The sequence below is a fragment of the Amia ocellicauda genome, unplaced genomic scaffold (assembly GCF_036373705.1).
Source record: "Amia ocellicauda isolate fAmiCal2 unplaced genomic scaffold, fAmiCal2.hap1 HAP1_SCAFFOLD_26, whole genome shotgun sequence".
NCBI classification, from domain to species: Eukaryota; Metazoa; Chordata; class Actinopteri; order Amiiformes; family Amiidae; genus Amia; species Amia ocellicauda.
This window is the reverse complement of record NW_027102823.1, coordinates 1,446,283-1,455,000: the sequence shown is the minus strand read 5'-3', so window position 1 is coordinate 1,455,000 and position 8,718 is coordinate 1,446,283.

The window sequence follows — 8,718 nt, the reverse complement described above, 5'->3', positions numbered from 1 at the left end:
ACCCTGTTGGTGTTATTAAGAATGCCAAGTACCAGAATGCAGAGCGGGACTGTTTTTTGTGCCGTGACTTGTCGGGGGGAAAACGCGCAGAAAAAACGGACGAGAAGGTGAAGGTAGTATGGCGGTGATGCACGCGTTGGTGAAGTGGGAAAGCGGGGTCGACAAAGACTCTTACAGCGTGATTCCCACTGCTTGCTTTGGAGTGGAGAGACACGAACAAACCTCCAAAAGGTGGATGGCCTGTCCATGAAGCGCAGATCATTATGACTGGTAACAATGTTTATTTAAAAAAAAAAAACATTAAAGTCTTTACATGCTATTTGATATATACAATCACAGTATATTTGAAATGAATGTTTAAGTTATTAATGTGTTGTACTTCTAACATACTCTTATAACATGGTAGGTGGTGGTGAGGGCGCTAAAACTCGTCATACTTGACTGGCATTTGTAAGAACGATTTATTGTGTGTTGTGCTTTACAATAAAATCCCCCAAATCACAAAATAAATTAAACCAGATATAATTTAACTTCAGTTTTGATTCAGTGTTGGCTGTTCATCTTAATTTGTATGGTCAAAGCACAGTATTTTTATGACAAATAAATATAATCCCCAAATATCTGTGGACATAATGCAGGGTTTTATTTATTTTATTTTTATTTTAGGAAAAGAAGGCGAACTAAGAAGAAAACTTAATGACCTAACAAAAATGCCCTGTCCTAAAATGAAGAGAGTACCTAAACCAAACAAAAAACTTCAAATTTCAGATGATAGTGACCTTGATGAACCACAGTTACCGGTGAGATAATTACTGCAAATATAAAATAAATGTATTGCAGGATTGTTTTTTTAAAATCATTTTCATTATATATATATATATTCATTTTAAACTCTTTTTCTCTCTGAATACAGCACAAAATAAGAGAAAACCGATGGAGCTTCAAGAATTAGATCCCGTCATATTCTACAGACATTTAAAGAGTCCAGTGAAGTTGAGCTACAGCAAAAAGTTAAGCAGTTCGAAAAGGAAAACACAAGACTTAAAAATGAAAACCAATGTCTTCGAAACCGTATGGTTGATGGTAAGTTTTTTTATTTATAGCAAATAATTCCTTACCTTGATAAATGTTATTCTTCAGTAATTTAGATTCCAGAGTAATGTATTATAGTTGATCATACTGAAGTAATCTAGAACCACAATACAGACTCTTAATGTGCACTGTCTAATAGTTTAATAATACTGATTATTAAATAAAGTTTTTCAACATAACTTCATAATCCTACATTAATGACTATATGCATTACATTAGACCTGGTAATTCTTGTATTTTATCTCTTTTATTTTTTTCGTAGCTAATGTTAATGACCCACAAAAAGGTCAGTTTGCCAATAACATAGAGCAAGTCTCTCAAGTATAATTGCAGGCATTGATGGTTTTGTTTTCACTTTGTATTAAATATATTACTAGAAATGATTATCATTTAATACTAAGGTTTTTTTCTCCAGAGATTCCAGACCTTTTGGACAATCTGAAAAAAATTGTAACAAAAGCCACATTTATCAGCGCTGAAGACAAAAGTGTGTCACCATCAAGTGGTTCTGACAGCCCCACAGCAAATTGTTCTGAATCTGACAAAGAATCACCAAAACAGGTATAACACTCTTGGTCTACAATATTACAAAGACAAGGTAAAAATATATATATTGAAAACAAATATTGGTTGTAAACAATCTAATGATGCTACATTATCAGTTATATTCATAGTTATAGTTGATAATAAGAATGTAATTGAATTATGGGTGTCACAGATTCACTGACTTTATTATGTCTGTAAATTAATAAACTTAGAATTGAGACATACTGTGGTCTTTAATAACACATTTCTGTAACAAAATCACAGCCTCACTGATAATGTATTCCACTTAACATAATATAAGAATAGTTTGGGGATAAACTTGTTTTTTATTTACCATTGTCTTTTAGGTGGAAATATTCCCAGGCACTGGAGTTTACATTGACAAACTGTCCTGGATCCTTGCAGAGAGGTGCAGCACGAATACGTCATATGCAAGAACCCTGACGGTTGCTGTCTTTGACTTTCCAACATTACTAAAGAGCAATCTTCGTGGTGGTGGCAGCAAGAGAGATCCAACTTCGGAGACATTAAGATCCTCATTGATGTTATTGAGGATCATATACAGCTGCCTTCGGAAGGACACGACGTGTTTCAGTTGCGGGGCTTTGCAGCCCAGCGGGACCCTCTTAATGCCGGACATCAGCTGCCCGAGCCGGTGCGGATGAACGGAGGGACGTTAGACAGCGTTACCTTCCGGGCAGGAGCAGCGAGCGGCAACACCGGGGTGAAAGTGTCGTCTAACACTGTGCCATTAGCCACTAGCTGATTGAGCAGATCAGTGGTTTTTAAGAAGATAACAATGGCAGCAGACTTGATATTTTCACACCCTGCTACCTCCCCAACCGCTAACACACACTGCTCTAGGGGGCAGAACTGCACCGGAGCGATCTTGACTCCATGGCGTCGGGTCAGTTTTTCAAAAGACGCATTCAGGGGGTCCGACCCCCCGACCCGGGAAGAACTACCGGTACTCCCCCCTCCCCTCCCCTGTTCCCCCACAATAAGAAAAGCACTGAAAACAGAAGACAAAATAAACAAACTGAAAAAAGTAAAGCAACAAAAAAACGCAGCCAAAGGACAGAGCTCTCAGCAGCACTCCCGCTCACTGCAGACCCCTCCCACACACTCCCAGCTGAGAGAGAGAGAGAGAGAGAGAGAGAGAGAGAGAGAGAGAGAGAGAGAGTTAGTGTCTGTCTGTCTCTCTCTCTCTGTAGATGCATCATAGGGAACATATGTAACAATCTCTCTTTTTGTTTACCAAAAATGAGAATGAACGTATTTCAAGTGGGTGTTGCCTTGGTTGGAAACGTTTTAAGATTATTTATGAAGTGTAAAGTGGATTTGTCTCAGTTCTCCGTAGTTTTCAATGTATGTGCCATTCAGTAGCGTTCATGTTACAGATGTGCCCTATGCAGTGGTAGGGTCAATAAAATGTCAGTAAAACTTTATTTTACCAATTATGGAGGGGAAGAACTGCAAATAGCGGGTCCCCACTAATTATCTAACTTACCAACAACGTTTCAAATTAGGTCTTGCGAAGCTGCCAAATAATGCTGTATAATCGTATGTGTCTTCATACACCGGCTGCTATAGTCTGATAGCTTTGATTATATATATATATATATATTTTCTCGTGAACCACAAATGCTATTTGCTTGATTTTTACAGAGTATGTTATAAATACCATTCTTATGAAGCCTGACAAATTGTATGCTGTAATTATGAATATTTTCAAATCATTTGTTTGTTTTTCCTAACATGTTACAAATGTTCCCTATGTGAAAGATGCATTATATCTTAATAACGTCTAAACAATTAAAGATATACAGATTATTATTTTTGGTAAAGTTATAATACATTGCTATTAACTATGTGTGTCAGTAAAAGTTTAAATTTCCTAAAGGATTTTTATTGATCTTGCAAAATAAGTGTTTAGGGAACATTTGTAACATAGAGGTGGGTTAGCCACCGGCTAAGGGCAGCGGCTCCGGCTCCAGCACCGTCACCATGTCGCTGGAAAAGCGCTAAGTGAGCTCACAGTGAGCTCAGTGTAATGTCTGCTCTGGTGAGCTCACAGTGTGACCTAGTCGTGAGTTCACGTCTTCACTGGGTAGTCCTTGACAACTTAATTGACTCAAATCTTGGGCTTAATTGGTCAAAATGACCATTGGTTGAAGGTACTCAGGGACTGATGTGTAGAGAGACTTATTAAACCTGCAGGATTGTGGTTTTCCCAGATCAGAATTAACCAGATCACCACAAAGGAACATGGTAGGTGCTATTGCAACACAGATTACACAAATACATTGAAATCCAAGTTTGCAGTGGTCCTTGGGCCATTGGGTGGTGATCCAGATCACTTCAGCAGGAATTTTGCAGTGGTCTGGACTACAACTCTCTCTCTCTCTCTCTCTCTCTCTCTCTCAATTCAGTGCATTTGAATTGTCAAAGCAATTGGACATGCATCCATACATACATACATATACACTCACCTAAAGGATTATTAGGAACACCTGTTCAATTTCTCATTAATGCAATTATCTAACCAACCAATCACATGGCAGTTGCTTCAATGCATTTAGGGGTGTGGTCCTGGTCAAGACAATCTCCTGAACTCCAAACTGAATGTCTGAATGGGAATGAAAGGTGATTTAAGCAATTTTGAGCGTGGCATGGTTGTTGGTGCCAGACGGGCCGGTCTGAGTATTTCACAATCTGCTCAGTTACTGGGATTTTCACGCACAACCATTTCTAGGGTTTACAAAGAATGGTGTGAAAAGGGAAAAACATCCAGTATGCGGCAGTCCTGTGGGCGAAAATGCCTTGTTGATGCTAGAACTCAGAGGAGAATGGGCCGACTCGATTCAAGCTGATAGAAGAGCAACTTTGACTGAAATAACCACTCGTTACAACCGAGGTATGCAGCAAAGCATTTGTGATGCCACAACACGTACAACCTTGAGGCGGATGGGCTACAACAGCAGAAGACCCCACTGGGTACCACTCATCTCCACTACAAATAGGAAAAAGAGGCTACAATTTGCACAAGCTCACCAAAATTGGACAGTTGAAGACTGGAAAAATGTTGCCTGGTCTGATGAGTCTCGATTTCAGAGTCAGAATTTGGCGTAAACAGAATGAGAACATGGATCCATCATGTCTTGTTACCACTGTGCAGGCTGGTGGTAGTGGATGTAATGGTGTGGGGGATGTTTTCTTGGCACACTTTAGGCCCCTTAGTGCCAATTGGGCATCGTTTAAATGCCACGGCCCGTTGTTTCTGACCATGTCCATCCCTTTATGACCACCATGTACCCATCCTCTGATGGCTACTTCCAGCAGGATAATGTACCATGTCACAAAGGTCGAATCATTTCAAATTGGTTTCTTGAACATGACAATGAGTTCACTGTACTAAACTGGCCCCCACAGTCACCAGATCTCAACCCAATAGAGCATCTTTGGGATGTGGTGTGTAGCGTTATGTTGGGTGTATTTGGATAAGAGTATTTGGGCTCTGAGCTGAAGCACGGATCTAAAGAAGACCTCTCCCCCCCAAAGTTATCAGATTTCCTTAGCTCATCAGCTTGGAACTGGTTTGCATCAAAGTGACAGTTTTGGGGAGGATGGCACCGAGAAGAGGCCAAATAGTTTGTTATTCTGCTATGAGATGTCTGGAGAAAGGGGCCTGTGGGTGATAAAAACTCTTTGAAGTGGATGAGAGCCGAAATCCCGACATAGAGCTACGAACCCAGGCCAACCGGCATTTCCAAAAGATGGCATGGATTGACATCAGTCATAAATCCAAAGTCACAAAAGATTAAGTCTGTTTTAGTTACTTGTGATAAATTGTTGATATCCTAAGCGTTGGCATTAGAGTCATTAGGTGATTAATCGAGTACTGTTCTGTTGGGTTGTTACTGAATAGCCAAAACAATGATTACCCAAATGTCCCCATGTGAAGCATTGATTGTTAAGGTACCAGGAACAGAGATTCCTGAATTCCTTGGACAACTAGGCAGTTTGGACTTTGAAGTAGAGTCGCGTCGAACTCAGTTGGTAAACGACACTACGACGCAACTCGAAAAAGAGTCGATAGAGGTGATGAAAGTTATGGCTAGCTTAGCACTTGCGAGCTCAAGGGTAGTGAACTGGATCATAAGCAAGTTTGAAAAACTGAAAAAGCTAGGAGAAAAGTATGCTAAAGCGAAAGAAGAAAGAGCCAAACGGCATGGAATGGTTTTAGAATTTGAAGGAAAGCTAGATACTTGTGGAAAACAAGTCATTGTGTTGAATGCTGAAAAAGAGGACTTAATTGAACAGAGAGAGCAATTAGGAAATGATTTAAGACAATGTCAAGTTGAATTGGAAACAACTCTGATCCAAGTAAAAGGTCTGCAAAATGACAGATGTAAAGCGGTTGAAAATGAAAGGATAGTTTTGAAGGACCGCGATGTTTTGGAAATGTGTCTTTGCAAAACAGTCAGGGAGAAAGATTTGGGCACTGTAAAAATGGAGATACTCGAAGGCGAGGTCATACATTTAAAAAGGGACAGTGAAGAAATGAGGAGAGTAAATCAGGTGCTTAGGGGAGAACTCAAATCAACTGAAGTTGAAAATGAGCGTCTCAAGCAACAAATAGGGGCCCTGAAAGCTGCCTCTTGGTGGGCTGCAAAGCTGACACCTGACAGCATAAAGGAACAGCCGGAACCGGCCAATGCACGGAGTCGCACACCGTCTCCACATTTAGGCCCCGGGTTGCCTCGTCCTGATCGTACCCCTCCCTGTAGTCTTTCTCCATCCAGGGTAAGAAGCTCGTCGCACAGACGAACTTCCTCTCCCGAGAGTCCAGACCGAAAGGTTAACATGCGCCAGTTGAGAGAACTGGCTAAAGATTGTGAAACCTTTAACCCAGCAGACAAGGAAGGAAATGTGGAAGCGTATATTAAGGACATTAAGTATGCTTTGAGTTTCTATCCTGAGGCTACGGAGAAGGAAAAGGTTCTCCTAATCCGCAAAACTACCTCTCGCCAAGTCCATTCTTGGATGGAGAGGCAAGGGTCCATGGTCTGCGATAGGTTTCAACGCTTGTGCAGAGCATTAGTTAGGGACTATTCCAGGTTCATTGATCCAGTGGCAGCAGTGACTGCCGCACACCAGATCAAACAGGGTAAGCATGAGTCCCCCCGTGATTACTATGAAAAGCTTAGGAAAACCTATTTTGCGGGTCAAGATCGACCCGGGGCCGAGGAAGAGGTGAGCTTTAAAGGGTTGTTTGTTGCTAATTTGTTCCCAACGATTAAGGAAATGATCATATTACATGCAGACGCAACGTATATGAACATAGCTGAAATTCGAAAAAATGGCACAGAAAGCTTGGGAAAGCAAGTACAATAGCACTTCTGATCGTAAAGATTCAAGCACCCAAGTACTGGCAAGGCGCTCTGAGAGCCCTATTTCTCCACTGGAGTTAGAGGGGACAGAGATTCAAAGAAGGAAAGAACCTCCCAAGGATGGAATCCAAGACACCCAGGCTTACAATAAAAAAAAGAAATCTGCTCCTAGCCTAGGTGGGTTAACTCAGTCTCTGAGCAATGTTGCAGTTTCTGAGCTACTGCTACGCTTAGCTCTGCTCCCTTTGCCCCCTCTTCCCAAACTGGAAGTTAGTAGCCAGGGTAAAGGGCCGGACTCGCCACCTAAGGAATGACTAGCTCTGGAACCACCCCCTGTCCCCGCCTCTGTGTTTTTGATTGGATGTGAGGAACAGCAGGGGGGTTTCTCTGACACATCAGCCCACTGGGACCTCCCAGTGGGGGAAGTTGCCTGCAGGCAAGCTGAACCTTTGGTGATGTTACTGGGTGATCTGACACAGAGAGGCAGAGCCAAGCAAGTTTACATAGAAGTGACCATTGAGAATGTGTGGGAGTGAGGAGCCTTGTTGGACACTGGGGCTGAAATTTGTTTAATGTCTGCCACCACAATGGGCAACCTGAAACAAATTATGGAAACCTCAGACCAACGACTGAAAGTGGAAGCTTGTAGTGTGAACATTACAAGTTACACAGAGACTAAGGCACAGCTCACTCAAAAGGCATTGTTAGAGTTCACCTTTGGGAAGATTAAGTTGGTTCATCCAGTTTATATTTCCAAATTTGAAACAGAGAAGTTGATCATTGGTCAGGATCTATTGAACAGGTTGTGGGCTCAAGTTGAATCACCAAAGCCTGTGGAATTGAATGACAGATATGATACAGCCACCAAGGTACAACTTCCCAATGAGACCATTTTTTGTGCATGTCCCTAAAGGGGGCACCGGCTTACCATGTAAGCCAACCATTCGAACCCAGGTCCCTACCAACTATTATAGACATAGTGAAGGTCAGGTGCCTGAATAACACCTGAATTCCCAGTCACCTCCCTCTGTTAATCAACTTCCACCTATTGGTTACCGTCAGTAACCATACTCAATACTGAGTAATACCAATTGTTTTTTTGTTTTAATGTACTTGTGTTTTAATATGTAACCTGTATATGTGCTAGTATAGGATTGTCAATTTGATTGGAATACATTCTGCTTAAATAATGAACTATTAGTTTGTTTTCTTTGATTTCTCGGGGTCATGAATGGTGAAGTCCACTGTTGAATTCTGTTACATAACTTTGAGATAAATGCTTAACGTCTTATTTTGTCTTGAAGGGGATAACGCCCTAGTCGACCTCAGTCCCATTCAAGAAAGGGGGTATGTAGCGTTATGTTGGGTGTATTTGGATAAGAGTATTTGGGCTCTGAGCTGAAGCACGGATCTAAAGAAGACCTCTCCCCCCCAAAGTTATCAGATTTCCTTAGCTCATCAGCTTGGAACTGGTTTGCATCAAAGTGACAGTTTTGGGGAGGATGGCACCGAGAAGAGTCCAAATAGTTTGTTATTCTGCTATGAGATGTCTGGAGAAAGGGGCCTGTAGGTGATAAAAACTCTTTGAAGTGGATGAGAGCCGAAATCCCGACACAGAGCTACGAACCCGTGCCAACCGGCATTTCCAAAAGATGGCATGGATTGACATCAGTCATACATCAAGCCC